The sequence below is a fragment of the Arvicanthis niloticus genome, chromosome 5 (assembly GCF_011762505.2).
Source record: "Arvicanthis niloticus isolate mArvNil1 chromosome 5, mArvNil1.pat.X, whole genome shotgun sequence".
Classification (NCBI taxonomy): Eukaryota; Metazoa; Chordata; class Mammalia; order Rodentia; family Muridae; genus Arvicanthis; species Arvicanthis niloticus.
This window is the reverse complement of record NC_047662.1, coordinates 36,258,058-36,282,332: the sequence shown is the minus strand read 5'-3', so window position 1 is coordinate 36,282,332 and position 24,275 is coordinate 36,258,058. Positions and strand designations below refer to the sequence as shown.

The following is a 24,275-nucleotide window of genomic DNA, read 5'->3' as shown; positions in this document are numbered from 1 at the left end:
GCCTGACTTTTTAGTGTGAGCATGTTATCGGAAGTGAAAGGGGAACTCCAAACTTGCTTATCTAAGAATTGGATGAGCATCACAGCATCATACGTTTCCTGTGAAGTGGTGATTTACCATTTTTTCACAAATATAAGAAATATATATGAATCATATAAAGATGACCACCTCAAGAACAGAGTTTTAGATTTCAAAGATAATGGGCAGACTAGAGAGCAAATTTCATTTTAGACATTACCTCTAATGTCTTAGTGCAGGTGCTGTGGCTGAGTGCTGGAGGGCTCGCCTAGAGGGTGCAGGTCCTGGATTCAATCCCCAGCACCACAGTTTTTAAGTGTATTTTACTGCACACATAATGCTCCCCAGTACAGTTTTACACAGAAGCCAGAAGCACTTTCCTTCGTATTTTACAGAAATGCTTGAGACATGAGGACTTTCTTTAATATATCAAAGTACATCCATAATTTTTAAAATAAATATTACTGAAATGTCAGTTTAAAGCTAGTTTAAATTTCAAAGAGAGAAAGGCTGGAAATTGATTTATGCATATGTGAACCAAGGCACTTCTCCTACTTCAACAGTGGCTATGAAGCTGGACATGGCGATGCATACCTATAATTGAGCACTCTAGAGAAGTGGTTCTCAATCTGTGGATAGCAACCCCTTTAGGTAGGGGGTGGGGGTATCAAATGACCCTTTCACAGGGGTTTGCCTAAGACCAACAGAAAACACAGATATTTACAGTATGAATTATAACAGTAGCAGAATTATAGTTACGAAGTAACAAAAATAATTTTGTGTTTGGGGGTCACCGCAGCAGGAAGAACTGTATTAAAGGGTCACAGTGATAAGAAGGTTGATCAAAGTGTCCAGGTGTTGAGTTTGAGGCTAGTCTGCACTACATAAGAAACTATCTCAAAAAACCAAGAAAACTTCCCCAACCCTGCTTCCTGAAAAAAAAAGAAAAAAGAAAAAAAAAATTCTACATGGCTATGAAACCCAAGGCATTAACTGATGGTATTCTGTTTTGGTTAGATTTTTAAGAATATGGGACTGTACACTTAAAGATCAGTGCTTTGTACCAAAAAGAGAGAAAAATTCAGGGTTTAGGGTATAGCTCAGCTGTAGAAGGCTTGCCTGCCATATGTAAGCTCCAACATTATTTAGGAGATGATAATTCATTTTGTTGTGCTTTTTTTGTGATCTTGCTAGCTCAGCCACCCAAGTACTAGGTGTATACCACGATACCTGGCTCTCGGTTACTTTTATATGAATTCTCTGCCTTGTAATTTATATATTTGCTCATTTCTTATAAAAGCAGTGTAGTTCTTGACCACTTTTAGCCTGTCCTTAAGTTGGTATGATAAGGAATTATAGTTGTTTTGATATTGTTTAGAATTTGTTCTGGTTAGATTTATTTTATTTTTTTTGTCAAATTGACACAAGCCAACCTCATCTGGGAAGAAGAACCTCAATTGAGAAAATGCTTTCATCAGACTGGCCTGTAGGGATGGTTGTGGGACATTTTCTTGATTAATGGTGATTGATGTGGGAAGGCCCAATCCACTATGGGTGGTACCACCCCATGGCAGGTTGTCCTGGATTGTGTGAGAAAGCAGACTGAGCAAGCCATGGGGAGCAAGACAGAAAGCCGTGTTCAATGGTCTCTGCTTCAGTTCCTGCCTCAAGTTCCTGCTCTGACTTCATGATGGCCTACAGCTATTAGCTGAAGCAAACCCTTTCATCTCTGAGTTGCTTTTGGTCATGTTCTTTTTATCACAGCAATAGAAACTCTACCTAAGATAGTACTTATGATCATATGCAAAATTATTCTGTGATACTTTTCATAATGATATGTATCCACTGATTTTGGTTCTCAATATAACTTTCCCTTAGAGAGGCTAATGTAATTTACTCTAAATGGTGTTTAGTAAATATTTTTCAATTTATGCATTTATTCTGAGATGATTATCTCATTTTGTGGCCCATGCTGGCTTGGGGCTCATTGCAAACCTCCTGCTATAACCTCTTGAGATCTTAAGATTATAGGTGTAAGCCACTATACCTGGTTAACAAATGTTTATTAAATGAAAGAATGGTCACATGCTGTTTTTATGTTTCGTTGTATGGATAGATCTCTTAATTAATGTATATGTGACTAGAACCTAGAAGATATGCTGACATTTTGACTTAACCTTTGGATATTTCTGGTTTTCAAAATATTATGTATATTTTTTAAAGTGGTGGAGCTTATTATTAACTAGTTCTTCCTTATTTATTGAGTTAACATGCAATTACTTGTTTTGTATAAGGATAGGTAGATAATTGCTTACCAGCTATTGATAGGGTTGTTTCTAATACACTTTGTATTTCACATTTTGAGTTCAATCCAAGGTTGGATACCAAAGCCTAAGGTTCTAAGAATTACATTATGTACCATTTTTATGTAGGCAAGAGGCACCAGATTAGTCAACAACAACAAGAACATAGAGGTATCTATTTTTCACACACACACACACACACACACACACACACACACACACACACACACACACACAAAAGACGGATTATCAGGATGTTGTTCAGCCACAGAAACAAGATTCTGGATTAAAAGAATAATCTGTGATAGTTTATAGAGATGGAGTAAAAGGCTTTTATTGGGTTAGGAAAAAGAAAAAGGAAAAAATATGGGTTCTAATCTTGGTTTTACATTTAAATGTCAGGAGGGTTTGTTTTTTGTTTTTTTGTTTGTTTGTTTTTATGGTCATGTTCAGGATCCATATCAATAAACTTAGAATCTGTTGAGAATCAAATTTCAGAATAAAAAACCCCACAACTATCCAAAAAGAGAATTTGTTTGTGGTACTAGGATAGAAACTAGGACCTCACTCATAGAGGCAGATGCCCTTACCCCTGGGCTTCATCTCTGCCCTCCCAGGGGTTCTGTGTGCAGCCTGTGACAAACACTGCTCTTGACACACAGTATCTCATTAATGTTGCCCCTATTTCCAAGTATACTGTTGACATTTTGCACTTTAGACAACATGAATGTTGTAGCTGGTATCAACTTTTACTTGTTAATAGATTGCAAAATGAGTGATTTGCTTAACATATAATGTTTCTCCCGTCTTTTGAAAGTCATTCCAAAGTGTATCAATTTTTGCCAATGTAGCCATTGTCAAAAGACTCTCTTATTAGTGTGATGCCAAGTTACAATTTTCTTCATGCTTGCTCATTTATTTATTTATTTATAAAACACAACATCTTTAATGTTCAATATGCAAGTTAATTTCTGTGTCATGAGGAATATACAGCTCAATACAGGATGCAAATGTAAAATAGTGTTTAATGCAATGTTTTATAAAAGTAGATTTAATTATGGAGGCAAAGTAGGAAGTCATTACCCTGCAAAATGAAAACAGCTGAGTATATTGCTCTACTTTAGTGTATTTCCAACTATAAGAAATTTTAAGGGGCCAGAGAGATGGCTCAGCAGTTAAGAGCACTGTCTGCTCTTCCACAGGATCCAGGCTTAATTCCTAGCACCCACATACCTCATACCTGTCTGTAACTTCAATTCCAGAGCTTCTGAAACCCTCACACAGATATACATACAGGCAAAATAACAATGCACATAAAATAAAAATAAATAATAAAAAATTAAAATTACAGCTAATACTGCAATAAAGATTAAGAAAAATGTTTACTGTCACAAGCTTGATTAACCTTTTATGGAATTCCTTTTGTATGACATCCCATATGGCCTGCTGGTATATACCCTAGTATATAGCTAGTTGATTCAAAGGGATACTACTGACAAGAAAGAAGATGTCAGAAATTATATCAAATATGAGTAAGTTTTTTTATAGACAGGGTTTTTGTGTAACCTTGGATGTCCCGGTACTTAACCCTGTAGACTAGGTTGGCCTCAAACTTAGAGAGTCACCTGTCTCTGCCTCCTGAGTGCTGGTATCAAAGGTGTGTGCCACCACTACTGGGTTAAAAGCTTGTGTGTGTGTTTTCTTTATGTTTATTTATTTTATGTGTGTGAGTGTTTTGCTCATAGGTTTGTCTGTGCATCACATTCACTCCTGATGCCTCTGGAGGTTAGACAAGGGTGTTGGATTCCCATCTGAAATTATGAACAGTTGTGAGCTCTCATGAGCTGTCATGGAATTGAACCTAGGTTCTCCTCAAGAACAGGTGCTCTTAACTACTGTGCCATCTCTTCGGCCTCCTGAGTAATTTTTTCCTAAAGTGAACATTATAGACTTCTATTTTTATAACAGTTTTATTATCACCGTGTAATTCTTTTATTTTTCTTTTAAAGATGACTACTGCTTTTAGGTACAAATATGATGGTTCTGATAAGTAAAGCAGCCTTCTGTCCATCCATTTACTATCTTTTTAAAAAAAATTGTAATTATATTTATGTACAGAAAACTTAGTGTACATTTTTTAACCCAGTTTAGTGGCGAGTTCTTTAGCCTTTGCCTTTTCCAACTTGGCAATGTGAGCCACAGATTTAGGACCCAGGAATGTTGCCTCCCCAGTGGCAGTGGATCTTGTCATATCTGTCATTATAATTGGTCCTAATAGACTTCCACCAGCTTAGCCAGAGCACCCTGTCTTCCGAGTTAACCTGTGTGAAGGCAGCAGTGGTGCATGTCTTCCTGTGGACCAGGCGCCCCAGCCTGGCCTTTCCCTTGATGATGCAGTAGGGCAGCCCCATCTTTCGACACAGGGCAGGCAGGAAAACCACCAGCTCAATGGGGTGTACATCATGGGCAATCACCACCAGCTGAGCCTTCTTGTTCTTCACCAAGGTGGTGACTGTATTGGCTCCTGCTCGGAGGACAGGTGGTCTCTTAGTTGGGACTTCCCCTTTGCCAGCAGCTTTCTTCTCAGCACGGGCCTTTGCTTCTTCTCTTGCTTTGTCTCTGGCCTGTACTTGTGGGCAAGGTTAAGCAGCTGAGTAGCTGTTTGCCTGTCCAGGGCCTGGGTGAGCTGGTTAATGGCAGGAGGTTCTTTGAGCCGCTTACAGAGGATGGCTCTTTGCCGCTGCAGCCTGGTGTATTGGGGCCATTTAACGAAGCGTGTTAGATCTCTTTTGGGCTGGATGTCCTGCCCAATGCTGAAGTCCTTGGGCCCTTTCTCGAACAAAGGATTGACCACCTTTTTTGCCTCCTGTTTCTTGACGATGGCGGGAGCTGGGGCCACCTTCTTCCCCTTGGCCTTCTTTCCTTTGGGCATCTTGCTTGGCTGGAGGAGAGAGCTCCATTTATTATCTTATACTCTGTAAGCAATGCATTGTTTCTTCAAAAATTGGGCAATACATTTTCCCCTATTTGTTCATTATTTTATTGAATTAAGCCCATAGTATTAATCAAACTTATCTGCTTGTTGTATTATCATAGCCTGCTTGTTTTTATTTTGCTCAAGTCTAATAACACTTGATAAATTGGCCTAAAAAACATCAGTAGCATCATTGATGGTATTAGCATAAAGAACCGTATGGAGCCTGTTCAGCGAAGGGTTTTTTATGTGGGTCCTAGGGATTGAGGATGACACGGAAAGTGCTTTGCTGACTAAGCCTTCTCCTCAGTCCTCCAAATCTTTTGCTATATTATTGTATTCTTTCCTATCCCATATGTTTGTAAGATACTCTTGTGTATCTGTGTGTATGTGTGTGTGTATATGTATGTGTGTGCGTGTGTGTGTGTTTGTGCACTCAATCCTGGCTCCTTACTATGTTTGTTTCTCAGCTGTAAATGGATAAAATAATGCTATCTAGGAGTTGGAGAGATGGTTAAGAGAACTTGTTACTCTTGCAGAGCACTGGAGTCCAGTTCTCAGCACCAGTATCAGCTAAATCAAAACCACCTGTAAATCCAGAGCCAAGGACTCAGTAACCCTTGTTAGGCCTCCATACCTGCATACATGTGACACCATTCACATGTTCTCTCTCTCTCTCTCTCTCTCTCTCTCTCTCTCTCTCTCTCTCTCACACACACACACACACACACTAAAATGTTTTAAAATTGATGCTATTCCAGATTGTTTTGCGAATTATATTCATTAACATTCATTAATAGTTAAGCTGTTAGAATAGGCCCAGCATAGGAACTGTGGAGTATTCACTATTACCTTGGCAGCCTTTACAGGTATTGTTGCATAGTCTTTATTTGTTCCTTTCCTTTCTCCCCTTCTCAGAAGCTTTTATAGTCTGACAGGTGCTCTCATTTGCTAGACTAAAATTGATGTCTTAAGGTTACCAGTGACCTCATGATGGCCAAACACAGCATCCTTTTTCAGCCCTCATTTTTCATGTCTTCTGTAGAATTTTCTATAGTCTGTTGCTCCTTCTTTTGTAAATGTGCTCAATAGGTATTTGTTGTGTAAGATTCCTCTGACATTGAAACAGTCCATCCTGCAGGGAAGCTCTTTAAGTAGGAGAGGTAAACTGTAAATGTAGCTTTTATTCACCTGCAATAATTGTTGTCTCCTTCTGTCTGTTAACCTAAGCCTAGACCTGGAAGCTTTTCTAGCATCTGTACAATCTTATCTAGGTCTAGAATGTTTTCAGTCTCTGAGACTTACTGCTGGATAAGCTCACCCTTCCTGGTTCCTTCTGATCTGTGCCTGGCTGGCTCAATTCAGCTGTTCTGGCTTAAATTCCTCTCCAAGCTGATTCAATCTGACTTCTAGCTCTTGACTTCTCTAGAATTGCTCTGCTTGGCCTCATACTAACTCTAGCAATCTGTTCTAATCTTCTGGCTCCTCATTCACTGGCTTGTTCTGTTTTTTTCCCTGTGTCTAGCTTGTTCTCCTTTCAACCCGTCTCTGTAAAACTCTCTCAGTAAAACTGTCTCCTCCTCTCTCAGTCTGCACTGCTCTCATAAGTAGCTTCTCCTTTCTCTGTGTTCTCATAAGAGCTTGCCATATCCTATTCTGTCAAATCCTTCCGATTCATCACTTTGTCTGCCTCTCAATCAGACATCACTTTCAAACTTGGGTGTTTTCTTCTGCATTCTAACTAGATTACACAGACCTACAAGGTCTTTGGATGTGATCAGAACAGCCATGTTCCTGGATTAAAATTTCTCTAAACAACTCAATTTAGCTTCAGGAAGTCCCTGAAACAGACCAGATTCACTAGACCCCATCCTGCCAGATTAAGAGGAAGGGAGCCTGAGTGTCCCTTTAAGGAGAAGTTGAGCTAAAAGGAAGACTTAGACAAGTCAGGCTGCAAAGAAGACTCTGAGACTAGGCCAGCTGCCTATAAGAGGCTCAGATCAACTGAGGCACCTGACACTTTGCAACCTGTTGAACAGCCTGCAGGTTGTGCAGTGTGCTGGGGTGGGCTTTGGTAATGAAGCTGTCTTTTGAGTCATCTCTGCTCTTGTAAGTAACCCCGTACCTATATTCCTGTAAATAACCCCAGTAAAATTCATGGTTCACTAAGTTGGACTTTGGTGGTATTCATACTGTGGTCTGTCATGGGCTCCCTATCTGGGGCAAGTAGATTCCTCCCCAGAAAGTTTTACCTCACAACAGTGCTCAAAACCAGAACATTTGACAAGGGATTAATATCCTCCAGAATATAAAGAATACCAGAAGCTAACCAACAGAACCTAAATTCATATATGGGCAAAGGTTTGTAAAACATTTCTCCAAAAAAGATACAGGAAGAATTCATATCAATAATCATTAAGGAAATAGCAGTTAAGTTCATGATGAGATACTAATTTGCACCCATTAGGGTGAATAATTATTAATTTATCAGCTCTCCCTCTCTTTTTAAGTAATTTTTAAAAATATTTTTTCTATTTTTTTTAAGGTTTATTTATTTATGAGTACACTGTAGCTGTCATTAGATACACCAGAAGAGGGCATCAGATCCCATTATAGATGGTTGTGAGCCACCATGTGGTTGCTGGGAATTAAACTCAGGACCTCTGGAAGAGCAGTCAATGCTCTTAACCATTGAGCCATTTCTCCACCCCCATTTTCTCTTTCTATATGTGTGTTTTCTCTGTCTGTCTCTTCTTTTTATTTACTTTTTCCTTTTTTGGTGGTGCTGGAGATTGAACCTAGGGCATTCATTGTACATTCTAGACAAGGTCTTTATCACTGAGCTATTTCTCTAGCTCTTGGGGTTTTATTTATTATTAAACTCTACTCTCAAATGCAAGCAAAGATGTGGAGGAATCAGAACCTGTTGGAAGCTGAAAATGGTATAGTTACTCTGGAAAATGGTATGTTTCCACCAAAAATAAAACAATTACCATGTGACCCAGCAGTTCTAATTCTGGGTATAAAACCCAGAATAATTGAAAGCAGGGACTTAAGCAGATATTAATATAGCTACATTTAGAGCAGCAGTATTCATGTTCACTGTGCTGGCTATTTTGTGAACTTGATATAAGCTAGATTCATGTGGGAAGAAGGAACCTCATTTGAGAAAATACCCCCATCAGACTGGCTTATATGGAGGCATTTTCTTGATTAGTGGTGTATGTGAGAGGGCCAAGCCCACTATAGGCAGTGCTACCCCTGGGCAGAATAAGTAGATCAATGATTTTCAGAGACTAGAGTAACAATGATTACCAATGGACATAATGTTTTCTTCAGGATTATGAGTGTTCTGACATTGGATACTGACAGTAGGTGTACCGATTCACCAATATATTAAATAGCATTGAACTACATGCTGTAAATCTTAAGACATGAATAAAGGTGTTACCAGAAAAGCAAGTATCCTGCCCCCACCAAGAGAAAAACCTCCAAAGACATTCTATTTCACTGAGAATAAGGTCTAAATTCCCATCAGTCTATCTACAGACCTGTGCTTAGATCCTCTTTCCATTGCTTTTTAGCTGTGAAATTTTGGTTTTTAGCCTATCTGCTTGAGTTTGCTTGCCTACACATTAGGAAAACAGAATTATATTAAATAAGTTCATATATATATGTATACATATATATGTAAAGTTATACATATATATATACACACATATATACATACATGTATATACATATATATGCAGCTCAGTATTTCTTTGTAGGAGTACTATGACTATAATTTTTTTGCTTTGCTTCTTTAGAAAATTTTTGCATATATATATATATATATATATATATATATATATATAATGTGCTTTAATTAAATCTACTCTTAATTCTCTCTCCTCTAATTCCTCCCTTATTCCCAAGTTCCCTCCCAACCTCATGTGTTCTTTTTCAAAACCTAATAAGTCCACTGAGTGCTGCCAGCATGTGCATGGGTGGGGAATCTACTGGAATACCTGTGGCTTATCAGGAGCCACATCCCTGAAGAAACTGATTCTCCCTTTCCCAGAAACCATCAGTTGACAGTAGCTTTTCAGCTAGGGGTGGGATTTCTTGACTACCTCACAGATCCATGCTGGGATTTTGTCTGGCTTGACCGTGTGTATCTAGTAGTCACGGCCTCTTGTGATTTCATCTGTACAACTGTTTCACTATAGTGATCTACCCTTCCTTCTGCAATGACCTCTGTGGTATCAGTGTCCCATTTAGGATGGAGCACTTCCCAGCCTCTGTTTTCAGCACAGTCGTGGGTCTCTACTTTAGCCACTACCTACTGCACAGAGAAGCTTCCCTCTCCTTGTCTTTTAAATTTCTTTTTGTTTTCAGCAGGACAGGTGGATCTCTCTGAGTTTGAGACCACCAGCCTGGTCTATAAAGTGAGTCCAGGACAGCCAGGGCTATTACATAGAGAAACAAAACAACACAAAACAACACAAAGACCAAACCAAAAGAAAATCTTTCTGTTCTCAAAAAATGGTATTTCCTTATCTATGCAGTTGAAATTAAATTTTTTTTTTTTTTGCTTTTTGTGTTATTTAGCAATTGTTTATTGAATACCAATGTACTAGGTTTTAGTTTATCTCCTGGAGATATAGCAGTGAAAAAAAATGTTTTGTATTATCTTCCCAGGGAGCACACTTCAGTGAGGTGATAAACAAACACTTTCTATCTTTAGCTTGTGTTGTAATTGTTTGTTATAAGTATTGTCCTTTCTTCTTGTCTATAAGCTCTCCCAGGACAAGGATTGCATCCCACAATGTGTCCCTTGTAGGCTTCATAATGTACTTTACTGTTTTCTTTTTGCTGTGCTGGGACTTCTTGTTAGAGTCACCTGGGAAGAGAACCTCAATCGACAAAAATGCCTTCATCAGATGGGCCTATAGGCAGGCCTAAAGGGCCTTTTCTTGATTAACGATTGATGTGGGAGGGCCCACCCCCTGTGAACAGAGGAACTTCTGAGCAGATGGTCTTAGGGGAGTGTAAGAAAGGCAGCTGAAGCTGGGTAGGTAGCAATGCACACCTTTAATCCCAGCAGAGGCAATTGGATCTCTGACCAGACTGGTCTACAGAGTGAGTTCCAGGAGAGTCAGGGCTACACAGAGAAACCCTGTTTCCCTCTCCTCCCCCTCCCCCTCCCCCTCCCCCTCCCCCTCCCCCTCCCCCTCCCCCTCCCCCTCCCCCTCCCCCCTCCCCCTCCCCCTCCCCCTCCCCCTCCCCCTCTCTCTCACACACACACACACACAAGGAAGGAAGGAAGGAAGGAGGAAAAGCAGACAGAAAGGCAACTAACATTGAGCTTAGAGAGCAATCCAGTAGTCCATGACCTCTCTTCTGTTCCTGCCTTGAGCTCCTGACCTGACTTCCCTTTATGATTGACTGTAAATTGCAGGGTGAAATAAACCTTTTGGTCATGGTGTTTATCATAGCAGTAGAAAGCAAACTCTTTATATCTCCCTCCTCTAATAATGGAGTTTAACAGGTTTTTGTTGAAATAAATTGGGAGCATTAATTTGTTCATTTGTATAACTTGCCTAATAGTGATTCCCAGCCCTGGCAGCTTCCCAGAGCCACTTGAGCTTTGTAAAGTCCTTATCCTGGGGCTCCACTCTCTTAAAGTCTTGGAACTGAGATTGGCAAGGAGCTCATGCTTGGGAACCACTGCTCCACAGCACTTAGCATACTCAGCTGGAAAGTGGCTAAGAATTGGTAGGATTAATTTATGTTCTAGATTGTTTCAAACTAGATTTGGAATTTGTGAGTTAAGTTGGTAAAGGATCAGGCTGAATTCTGGTTGAGCAGGAAGGGTTCCACCCAGGAAAAGGTTTACAGGTGACTGAGCAGAGTGATCCAGTGAAGGTTGGTAACTGAAGTAGGGAGACTTGCCTGGTGGGCTGGCCTTTGGGCATGTGTGTGCTGCAGTCAGAGTTACTCCTCTTCACAGCCCTCCTTCTGCTGCTTTACCTTCCCAGATAATAGCAGCTTCACCCCTCTTCTGTCATCCACTTTCAGAGAGCTCACCTGAGAATACTTTGGTTGAGGGTAGCTTGTGGAGAATGTCATAGTGGATCACTAACCTGGTGATTAAAGGGATAAGAAGCACTTGATCCTGAAAGAAGGATCAGGGTAACACAATCCTGTGTCTCTTGGACTTACTTTGTATGGTAAATCCACCCGGTGTGGATGTAGTTTCTCCAGGATTCTGTTTAGTTTGTTTTCTGGGGAAATTTAGAAGAGTTAAGATCAATGGGTAAGTTACTGCAGCTGCTATCCTAAAACTGGTAACGTTCAGATTCTTGAGCAGAATCTCTGCAGGACTAAGTAGTTTACCTCAGGGGTGAGGGTGAGTGCCTTCTGTATGGCATCTGAAGCTCCTTACCATGTCCTTTCTCAGGCCTTATTGTTCATTTTCTTTCAGAGAGTACTCAGAGATATCTCAGTAACAACCTAAATGCTGAATGTCACCTACTTCCAGATGCTATTCTTTGTGTTGGTGAATCTGCTGCACTTTATATAAACACTAGCTTTTGTAAAGGTTGCATATTCTATGCTCTTACAGTCAGGTCTGTAATATAGACTTTACAGATTAAGTACAGTATTGCTAATCATTTTTTTTTTTTTTTTTTTTTTACTTTTTATTTGGGGTCACAGTATTACTAAGTTTCCAAGGCTGGTCTTGAACCTGTTGATTTTCCTGCCTCAGCAGGAAGTATCTCTCTAGTATCTGGGATTACAGGCCTATGCCATCAGGCTGTGCTTGGTTTGTTTTTTGTTGTTCTGTTTTTTGTTTTCTTCTTTCAGTTATGAACAATACTGCTGTGAACATTTGTATACCAGCTTAAGAACACATTGGATATAAGAACAGTTTTGCTTGCATTGAATTGGAAATCAATTCTTTAAAATTGTATTTATTATTGTGTATGTGTGGGATGAGTGTACCGTAGCACATGTGTAGATGTCAGAGGACATCAGTTATTGCATTCCACCTTCATATGGGTTCCAGGGATCAAACTCAGATTGATAAGTTTGTCTGGTGAACAGTTTACCCACTGAGCCATATCACTGGTCTGGGAAATATTTTTTTTTAATTCAAAACAATTGTTATTGGATGCTAGAGAGACAGCTCAGCAATTAAGAATGCTTGTTAGTCTTTCAGAGGACCCAAGTTCAGTTCACAACACCCATGTTGGATGACTAACAACCTCATTTAACTCCAGCTTGGGGATCCATCTGGCCTCCAAGGACACTTGCACACATGCAGCATACCTAATAGACACAACCACATAAATAAATATCAAGTCTTTCAAAAAATGTTATTGGTTTTGTGTGTGGAGGAGTATGAATGTGATGTGTGATTTGTCTATATGGTCTCAAACATGTCATGGCATGTGTACAGAGATTAAACGACAGCTTAGTGGATTCTGTTCTTTCCTTCCATTTTCACACTGGTTCAGATGTAGCACTCAAGCCTTCAGGTGTTTCCCTGGCCCCTTAGGAAATGATTTTAAGGTGCTACTTTGCTATTCTAGAGATGCAGGAGTTAAGAAGATGAAGCAGGCTGCGGAAGGAGGAAGAGGCAATGTAAGGGCATATGACAGACAGCTGGTTAGCATTTGGTGTCAAGTAGTGACTGATTTCTGAGTCTTCCTGAATTTCTTTATCAGAGGGTGGAGAAGCTGCCTTGTCTCTTGTCTGCCATTTAACAAAGAATTGGAACAGACAGTGTTTTGTTTGCCAATAAGGCATATTCCTCTCTAGTTTTAAGCATTACTGACTTTACAGTTTGGGTTATAAGGACCGTAAGACTTGGGGGGAACTGCTGCATTGCTCTTGTCCCTCTCCACTCCTGTGTGCAAATGGCATTTTTTTTTAAGTTACCAGATGGAGAAAAGGGATGACCATAGATCTCAGCCTTGTCATAACCTGTGGCAACTAATAATAGTTAGCAACACAAAATAAGTAAAAACAAGTGCTTAATACACTGAAGAAAATACTTTCCCTTTTCAATATCATATCCTTTTTTCTTATTTTTTATATCATTATTTCTTATTTTTTGTTTGTTTTGGGGGAACATAATGAATGACTATTTAGTAGATTTCTCCAAGAAAGTGGGATTTAAGGTAATATGTGGCCCATGCCTTAATTTCAGGGAAGCAGAGTCAATTGAATCTCTGTAATTTTTGAGGCCAGCCTGTCTTACATATTGAGATCCTGTCTCAAAAAAAAATTGACATGTGAAGTATGTAAAACATATAATCTCCATAGATGATTTTCAGTTAGTTTAACAAATAGTTGTAATCATATCTTACTTTTAAAAATTGGAGTTAGTGAAGACAAAAGTATTCACAGAAACTTTTTTAATTTGACTAAATTATTTAAAGAACAACAATACATAACCACTATTTACTTATAATATGCTAAGAGAATTATATGCTAAGTAAAGATTTTAGTGAGGGTATCTCATTTAATCTACATTAGATAATATCTTCATTTATGAATAAAAAATGAAATTAAGCCATTAACTAACTTAACTAGTTTATTAGGGTGACAGAATTTGTATCTAGAACCTAGGTTCAATTCCTATCACCCACACGGCAGCTCACAACTGTCTGTATTCCAGTTCTAAGAGATCTGACACCCTTACATAGACATACATACAGGCAAGACATTGATACACATTAAATAGATATATAAACTTTTTAAAAAGCTTTACTTTAAAAAAAAACAGAAAACAGGATAGGGGCTGGAGAGATGGTTCAGTGATTAAGAGTATGTGTTGCTCTTGCAAAGGCATCAGGTTCAGTCGGTTCCCAGCATTTATGTGGTGTCTCATAGCCATCTGTAATTCCTGTTCCAGGGGATCCAATGCCCTTTTCTGACCTCCAAAAGTACACAGAAGGTATGTGTATACAGACATACATGCAAGCAGAACATTCAGATCTATAAAATAAAATAAACCTTAAATTCTGCACTGTATAGCTCTTACAGTGACTATTAAAAGTTATTTTAACTTATTTTAATAAGTTATTAGCATACCTTTTATCAACATACTGAAGTTAATTTTATGTAAATGACTTATACAAAAGATAAAACTTGACTAATTCTAGTATAGGTAGGATTCAGTATAAATGTTTGTACAATAGCATGTCATTTCAATTTTCATATACTATAGGATATGACTGTTAGCACAATATAATATAAATTCTATAGCTTTTTTCCACTTTTACCTCCAGATGAAAATTGCTTTTGATTTGACTATTTTTAGATTCAATCTTATTTTGCATGTTACTGTATGAGAATAAAAGAAAGAAATGTTAATCTTTTCCCAGGAGCCTTGATTTTTTTTTTATAGTCCCCTATTGCAATGATTTATACTATTGTGAAAATTTAAATTTTTATAGAGTTTTACACTCTAAGAATTGCAGTTCAGCTATTTAAGGTAGCAACTGCCATATTATCATAGAACTAAAATTAAAAAGGAACATGACTAACTCCTACTTGAAGACCGTTATGTACCAGATATGTCAAGCTCCATTGTCTTAAGTCATCATAACTCTGTAATGATAAGCTTTACCTCTATTTTATGGATGGAAAAAAACCTTCAGAAGTTAAATACTTTATTCAAATTCCCACGGTTAGTTTTAAATAGAGCCAGGGTTTCATCCTATTTGAGTTTTGAAGGGAGAGGTTTAGTCAATAAATACTTGTCTCCTGGAAGATATTTGAGAAATGTTTAATTGACCAAAGATTGTTGTTAAGGTGTATAGACAACTTAGTAATAAAAAAACAAAAAACCCAATAAAATATGGACAAAAAGGGAAACAGACCCATCACAAAATATTATATACAAATGGCTAGTAAATATATAAAAAAACCATCCAGCATAATTTATCAGAAGACCTCCAGTGTAAATTAAATCTATACTGATATTACTGCATTCCAGACAGAATAGCTAAAATTAAAAATCAAAATTCCCAGATATATGTTGTTATTAGGAATCTAAAATAAATGAAAGTGCATTTCATGAAAGTCAACAAAAATTTTTTTACAAGCATATTTATAGTATCTTAGCTCCAAACTAGAAGCAGCTTGATTGTACTTGAGCAAGAGAATAGCTGAATGAACTGGTATGGTCATACAGTAGAATACTACTTTTCATGAATGGAAAGGAACAAACTACAGATATATACAAACAGTAAAATATATCTAAAAATATGCTGACTGATGGCATGGCGAGAGAGCAGGAGATGAAGACACCTGCTGACCTGAGTTCCATCTCTAAGATGAAAGGAAAGACATGACTCCCACAAATGCTTCTACCTAAACACACACACACACACACACACACACACACACACACTAGCATAAAACAAACTTAAATGAAAAACTACTCAAAATATACACTGTATAATTTCATTATTTGAGGTTTTAGAATATACAAAATTGTGGTTTAAAAAAATCAGAATAATGATTGTCTCCAGAGGGAACTGATAAGTCAAGGAGATAAGGGACTTTCAGGTGGTGATGGTAATATTTTATGTCTTGAGTGTCTATTTCCCTTTTATATTGTTCATTGGGCATGCGTATAAGAGCAAATTATTTTATTTACTGAATCATAACCTTACTGAACATATTTGTTATTTCTTAGTGTGTGTTGTGTGAATTCCTTAAGATTTTCTATATAAAAATAATTTAACCTATGAATATAGTACTTGAGTTCGTTATTTCTTCTATTTGCTTATTTACATTTTCTTAATAATCTTCATGTTCTGTTCCTACTCTAACCAGCAACCTTCTAGATTTGCCCACTTACTTGTTGCTTTAAACTTAAGTGATGTTTTGCTTGCTGTGTACCACTTGTATTCCTGGAGCTCATGGAGGCCAGAGAGGACATTGTGTTCTCTAGAACTGGAGTTATGAAAGTTGTTAGTTGACATGGGTGCTGGGAACCCAGGTCTCCTGAAAGAGCAGCAGTGCCTTTGACTGCTGAGCATCTCTCCAGGCCCTTGGATTATTTGTGAATCTTTTATTTTCCTTACTCATTATATATCTACTTTATCATTAAATCCTGGTGATACTGCTTCCTAATTTTCTGATCCAATCTGAAACTTATCTTTTGCCCCTCAGCCCTTAGCCAGACTGTCATAATCTCTTACTGGGGTTACTACATTTGCCTGAAGGGTTCCTCCAGAAGCCATTCTTGACTGTCTCTTATTTGTCAGTTGTTAGGTTGATTTGTCTGAAAAGATAAATGTGAACATGTCATTACCCAAATAAACATTTCTAATATCTTCCTGTTGAAGGTCAGCATTACTTGAGCCTGATTGCTATCAATTCTCTCTTTATTTAAAACTCAAATATGGTCTGCTAGGCCCTGCAGGTTATAACCTCCAACTTCCCCAAACATCTTTACTCTGGGATTCTTTCCCTTGAGTCATCAAGAATCACATACCAATGGATACACAGGATCTGATATCAGTAAATATTAGTTGAATAAATAAAAATTACATTTACAAATAAATGAATTGTAACACTTTAGAGCAATATATTGCCTGTTTTATTCTCGGTAGGGTTACTAAACCAATAAACAGTGATACATTCTTTTTCATTAAAATTTTCTTCCACCTTTATTTGTTCACTCAATTCCTACTTATCCTTTAATCTTTGATTAATTGCATTTCCTTAGAGTCTAGCTTTGAGTCTCCCTTTGTGTCTTCTTGCTAGGTTCACTCTCCTTGTTACATATCCTATACTTTCCTTGAAAGCATTTATCATTTATCATAATTGTATACAACTATAATTTTGTTTGATATAATCTCTTTTTGCTATAAGTGTCACAAAAATAAAAACTAAGCCTTTCTTATTCACAGATGTGCCCTTTAAGTATATTATAAGCATCAAAAATAAATGAACTATGTATTTATTTATTTATTTATTTATTTATTTATTTATTAAGTATATATCTATTGAGCCATATAATAAGCCAGGTACTGTTCTATGTTTGGAGTTATGGCAGTGAATATAATATAATCTCATATCTGCCCTCATGAAATTTATATCTAAGAGTTGGGATAACAGCTAGATTATCAGAGTGGGAAATTCCATAGAGAAAAACAATCAGAGAAAGGGATACATAGTGTTGGGGCATGTGGAAAATTTGTCTCATTGCTCACAGGCACATGTAGGCATTGTGGGGTAAACTGGGAATGCTGGGCTACTTTGGAGGAACTGGGAATAAAAGGCATTGAGACACCTGAACAGTTTAATGTAATTAATGAAGCTGTAGGAGTTAGAATCTCACTGAATCCCTGGTTCCCTCTGATTATTCTGCAGATGGTGATGTGGGTGTCCAGATAATCAAATTCTAGGCTTATATTGAGCCATGGGTGTCTCTCTTAATTGTTACTGGTAGTGTTAAGTATTCATCATGGGCAAAATCCTATGAGACAAGCAACAATCTCCTTGACTTCAGTAGTTCCCTGTCTTGTTGATAAGATATGTATCAGAAAAAAATAATTGACATAAACCAGGATGTAATAGTAGGAATTCTAAAGTGCCAAGGGATGGGAAAAAAAGCAGGAAGAATTGTAGAAACTGGAAAATGGTAGAAAAATGGGTACTATGTTAGTAATCGGAACTATAGGAAAGTTCATTCCAACCAACAGCCATCACTATGCAGATGCTGGTTCCTTCTTAAACTCAGTATGGCTTATGCAGGTATCTCCCACAAATTCAGACATTTCTCCTAATTTTCTTGGTTACATCATTTTTCTTAATATGGTAGCCACTTTTACTTCTTTCTCTCCCTGAACCAGGGACAGTCACTGCTACCATTTTTTTAACTAATTGCTATGAGCCAGATACTGTTCTAGATGTCTCACATAATTAGCATACAACTGGTGCGATATGCCTCACAATACTCAGAATGAGATGTAGTCTCCCTCTTATTTCTCTAAATTAAAACCAACTCAAATCTCGATGTGTTCAGTAGAGAGATCAGTATCATTTTTTCTCACATATTGTTTGAAACACAGGCATTTCCTTTCCTCTATATTGTCTGAAAGCTGTAGAGATTCATCATTCTAAACATGAGGTGTATCTGATTCCCACTTCTCATCAAGGAAAGCCCTTAGTGAATTAATCAACGGCTCTTGTACTTTGTTGCCAAGGGGTACAGACTGAAACACCTAAGCTCTATGATTGTTGGTTTCCAGACAGCAGAGTCTCAGTGTTCAACCTTTTTGTTTACTTATTTATTTTTGAAATGGAGTCTTGCTATGTAGCCCAGGATGCCTTCAAATGATCAGTCCTCCTGTTTCAGCCTCCCAAATGCTGAGATTGCATGCTGTGCAACCATGTTCTGCTCTGTTCCTGGTTTGGGTTTCTATTTTGTTCAGTTTGTTATTTTTGATTTTTTCTTTTTGAGATAGGGTTTTACTTTGTTGTCCTGGCTGGCCCATTACTCACTATATAACCAAATCTATCATTGAAATGTATGTATTTTTATTTTGACAGAGATCAATAAGGTCATTTCATGTGAGGGTGATTCCATAGACAAGCTATGCTTGTCATCCAGTCATCAGTGCTTCAGTTGACACAGGACAGTTCCTTCAGGTTCACAATACAGTCTACCTTTTCAAAAGGCTCTGTTTGTTTTTTTAAGACAGGGTTTTTCTGTGTTTCACTGGCTGGGCTGGAATTCACTTGGTAGACCAGGCTCACCTTGAACTCAGAGATCCATCTGCCTCTGTCTCCCAAGTGCTGGGACTAATGGCGTGTTCCACCACTGCCCAGCTAAAAGGCTCTGCATTTCTGGAGGTGGTAGTTCAATGTGGGTTCCTTTTCTCTTCTTACTAAAGCCAACATCATTGTCTTTCTATGAGACTTTCCTAAGAATTAATATTTTTCTCTGGATATCTTAAATAAAGGAATTTACAGTGTGGTGCCCTATGCTTTGCCTTGGTTTGCTGAAGCCAGTTAGTTCTTCCTCATAACCAGTGATGGCTGGATAGAGGGTGTTTTTATTCTTGAATCCATTAGAATTTTGCAAAACTCTATTCACTAAACAATATAATAAAAAATAAATAAGGAGCTGGAAAATATGGGTTGATTGATGAAGTATCTGCTACAGATACGTGAGGATCTAAGTTCCATCGCAGCATCCTTAAAAAAAACAGGTGTGACAGCAGATGCCTATAAATCTCAACCTTAGGGATGGAGACAAGAGAATCCCTTAGGTTTGATGGTCAGTCAATCTAGTTTAATTGGGGAGCTCTGAGTTCAGTGACAGGCCCTTACTTCAAATAAGAAGATGAAGTACAATCGAGGCAGGCAGCCAGTGTTAGTCTCTGGCATGTATACATGCTCATGCACATCTAGTCAGACATTTGGAGGGACACACAATGGACACGTACATACTGACAAAAAATCATCACCTGTACTTTTCAAATGGTATGGATAAGATTTCTTGTGCTGTTGCTAAAATTACAGATTAATGGGTCTAGAGATTCTGATTGTTTAGCTCTAGAATGAAATTAAGAAATTAGCATATTTTAAGACATGCCAGGTGATTCTGAAGTAGATGGGTTTTAGTTTATCTTTGTAAAACACAGTCTTGTACTTTTATTCCCCTTAATACAGTATTGTTTATCCTTGGGCTTTGCTCCTTTTTCTCTTCTCCTCCTAGAAGTCTTTCTTTAAAAGAAAAAAATTACAAAAGTAAATTTATGTGTATGGGTGTTTTGCCCACATGTATGTCTGTGCACCATATGTGTGCCTGGTGCTTTGGAGTTTTGGTTGTTGCTTTGCTTTGCTTTGCTTTGCTTTGTTTGTTTTGTTTGAGAAAGGGTTTCTCTCCATAGCCCTGGCTGTCCTGGCATTCATTATGTAGACCAGGCTGCCCTAGAACTCAGAGATCTTCCTGCCTTGTCTCCCAAGTGCTGAGATTCAAGGTGTACACCACCACAACTAGTCAAAATACAAATCTACATTGTACTTTTTTCTCATTTACTTATGAGTACAGGCTTTGTCTATTCTTGGAAATACAGTAAGGCCTAGAGTAAGTGATCCTTAATATGAGATGTGCACTTTGAAAGCCAGATTAAGAGGTATGGGGAAGCCAGGTAGGTGGTAGTGTCGTATGTATTTAATCCCAGCACTTGGGAGGCAGAGACAGGCAGATCTCTGAGTTTTGAGGCCAACCTGGGCTACAAAGGGAGGACAGCCAGGACTACATAGAGACTACATAGAGACAGCCAGGACTACATGTTTTTTGTCAAAAAACAAAAACAAAACACAACAACATCAACAATGTAAGAGGTACAGGGAGAACATATCAGGTAGAGAAACTGTTCTTGTATTTGAAAGTTTAGGGGTTGAGAGAGTGACATATTTAAGAATAAAATAAATTTAGTAAAAAATTAGAGATTTTTGACTAGGGTCAAATCTGAGGTCCTAACTGGATTATAATCTTTGTTGTTTTTGTTTGTTTGTTTGAGATAGGGTTTCACTGTGTATCCCTGACTGACACAGAACTTGCTTTGTAGATCAGGCTAGCTTTGAACTCTCAGAGATCTATATGCCTCTGTCTCTGCCTGCCTCTGCCTCCTCCTGAGTGCTGAGATTAGAGGCTAGAGCCACCATGCCTGGCAGTTAGGATCTTAATTGAATTAGAAGGTTAACTGCAGTTTGGAGAATGAAGTAGAATGACAGCAAGAGACAAAGATATTTTGTAAACTATAGCCATTAGATAATATTAAGTGCAGACTTCAGCAGAACACAAGATAAAATTTAAAACATACTGATAAGATTATCATGGCCCCTGTGTAAGGGATGGCTCATACATTCATAAAGAATTCCATTACAAAAAAGAAAATAATTTTGATCTGGGTTAATGGTACCCATGAAAAAAGTGGTTTGATTATAAGAATGTATAGCAAGTAGTGAAATAAGCTGGTAGTATTTTAAATACTTGGAAGTTAGTTGATGAGACAGCAGTTGGAGACAAGGACAGATGACAGATTTCTGGCCTTATGACACTGCCATTTAACAAGGCGAGAGGACAGATGAAGGAGAACAACTGTGTTTGAAAGTTGGGAAACAAAGATTTTGTGTAGAATGAAGGCAAGCTGATAAAGAAAATATAGGACTTCCTGGCAGTATTATGGCCCCAAATAAAATGGATGGACCTAAACTTTCATTAGCACCAGCTGATCTAATCCTATGATTGTTATTTTTGATTTTTGAGACAAGGTGTCTCTATGTAGTGTTGGAACTCACTATGTTGACCAGGCTGACCTTGAATTCAGAGATATACATACTTACCTCTGCCTCATGAGTGCTGGGATTACAGGTGCCTATTAAACAGAGAATATGGATCATTCTAGGGTTAAGATTTTTGATAGGTATTTGTCAAATAAAGATAGTTGAATAACAGGTTTTAGATAGGACTAATAAAAAATGGAGTATAGAATCTAAGCTGGATGATAATAATAACAACTGTCATTAAATGATTACCATAGGCTAAGCACCCATGAGAAGAGCAAAGAACAGAGAGAATAAATGGAGTAGTTAATGGACTAAAGATCTAAGTGTAGTGGAAACCAGCTGTAATATGATAAGTGAGTCAACACCCAAGACAGAAAAAGAGTAGGATATGTGACTTAATGATTTCAGAGACAGGTGGGAGAGTTTTAAGAGCAAAGGTGTGGCCAAGAAAGCATGGAGCTGAAGAGAAATATGAGAAAAGACTGCTGGAAACATGACATATAAAAAAATTAGAGACTGGTTTTTTATTTGTTATTCACATTGACAACCATCTTAATGGCATTGCCTTCTGGAAGACAGAAAGACACAGTAAGACCTCATTGGACGAAGTGGAAAGACCATCCAGTGGATAAGCCTGGCAATTATTTGTGTGGCTTTAGATAATTCATATCTGTTAGGATGAAAGCGATACAAAGTAAATGTAAGTAAATGCCATTGTTTTGAAATAAATAAAATTTATTTTGAAAACACATCTTTAATCCCAGCATTTAGGAGGCAGAGGACACCCTAGTCTACAGAGTGAGTTTCAGGGCAGCCAGGGCTACACAGAAAAACTATATCTCAAAAAATCAAAACAAAGAAACACATGAACAAAAAAGAAGTGACTCTGAACACATGGCAAAGTTGTAACAATAACACAGATTACAGGCCAAATGTGAGGATGTGGAACACTGAAACTATCTTGTCAAAAGGTTATAGACAACTTTGGAAAAAGTTCTGGTGGTTTCTTATAAAACTACATATATCCCTACTTATGATCCAGCATTGGCACTCCTGGTTGTTTATTTTTCAGTGTTTATGTGTATGAGTGTGGGTATGTACATGCCATGGTGCACATGTAGAGATCAGAGGACAACCTCATGTATTGGTGCCACCTTGTTTTGAAACAGTCTGTTGTTTTATCAATTGATGTGCCAGAGCCTCACTCTTGTGCAGTGTGTGCTTTGCCCACTGAGCCATCTTCCTGGCCCAAGAAAAGTGAACATGTCCACACAGGGCACAAATTATAGTAGTAGAAAACTGAAAACAAAATGAAATATCACTAGGGAAATAACTAAACAAGTCAATATATTCATTCAGTGACCCACTAATTAGCAGCAAAAAGGAACCAGTGACTGATACATATACAACCTTGATGAATCTCAAAAACACTACATGCAGAAGAATATAGATAATGTGGTTTTATCATATGAAGTTCCAGAGCAAAGCAAGCCAGTCTTTAGTGAAAGTAAAAATCAGAGTGGCTATTGATGAAGCAGGTGGGAGAGTGGGCCTGAATGGAGTGTGGCATGAGGAAGCCTTTGGAAATGATAATGTTATCCTTTGTATGGGATCCGTTTGTGTTTGCATTCAGTTTGTCATTTTCCTAATCTTAATGTGTGGGAGTTACTGTATTAAAAATATGGACAGGTGACGTAGACTAGAAAACAACTTCTTCCTTCTCCCCTCCTCCTCTTCCTCCTCCTCCTCCTCTTCCTCCTCTTCCTCCTTCTCTTCTTCCTCCCTTTTTCTTTTTTTTGAAGTTGTGTAGGCTGCAAAGTCAACGCCAAGGCACTCCATTTTTGGCATACCTATATGTTTCATAAAGGACCATTTCATCATGAAAGGGCAAAGGAGATTCCTTTAAGAGCACGATTCCTAGTTTTTCTTTATTTTCTTGTTCTTCTCTTCCTTCCTTTATTTTTATTTATCTTTTGTAGACAAGGTCACACTAGTTAGAGAGGTATCACATCCACCTCACCCGACCTCTTTCTGTTTTCAAAACCATTTTTTCCTGCCTCAAAACAAAACCAATTTATTCTGCAGTGATACCAAAATGCCAGACATAGGAGATTGGCTGAGTAAATTAAACAGAAAATATAAATACAATAAAGTGTTATGTAGCTATTAAAAATTTCATTATTTCCAAGACATACCGTTTAGTGAAAAAAGCAATTGCTTGTTTTATGTCCTGTTGTTTTTGCCTTCTGTTTGTGATGTTTTTAAGCTGATGCATAGACATGGAGAGCTGTTACAGCATCACTTTTAACTTTGCCATTCAGCATTATGAAATAGCATCCTTTGTCCTATTTTATTTTTGCCCTAATTCTATTGTGTTTGGCATCAAGATAATGTTTTATTGTTTCCCTTTATCTGATGCATTCTTGTTTAATCCTTTAATTTTAGCCTTTCTAATCTCCAGTTTAGGTGTATCTATTGTATACAATAGAGGGTTAAAATTTACTTAGAATCCATTTGAAAACTGCTCTCTTTCAATAAGTGAATTAAACTTAAAGTCTTTTCTATCTGTATTGTGTGTGTGTTTTGTAGGTGTGAACATGTGTGTGAACAGAGGCTAAGTTGAGTGTCTTCCTTTATCACTTCCCACCTGATTTATATATGTT

The 24,275-nt window shown here is 37.8% G+C and overlaps 1 protein-coding gene and 1 non-coding gene across 2 annotated transcripts in view; both read left to right on the top strand.

Moving 5' to 3' along the window:
- Zswim5 (zinc finger SWIM-type containing 5) overlaps positions 1-24,275 on the top strand; it is a 106,977-nt gene that overhangs the window by 9,334 nt on the left and 73,368 nt on the right. The window lies entirely within an intron of this gene.
- LOC117709661 (U6 spliceosomal RNA) lies at positions 21,105-21,212 on the top strand. Its single transcript, XR_004606909.1, has one exon. It is a non-coding gene; the product is annotated as a U6 spliceosomal RNA (small nuclear RNA).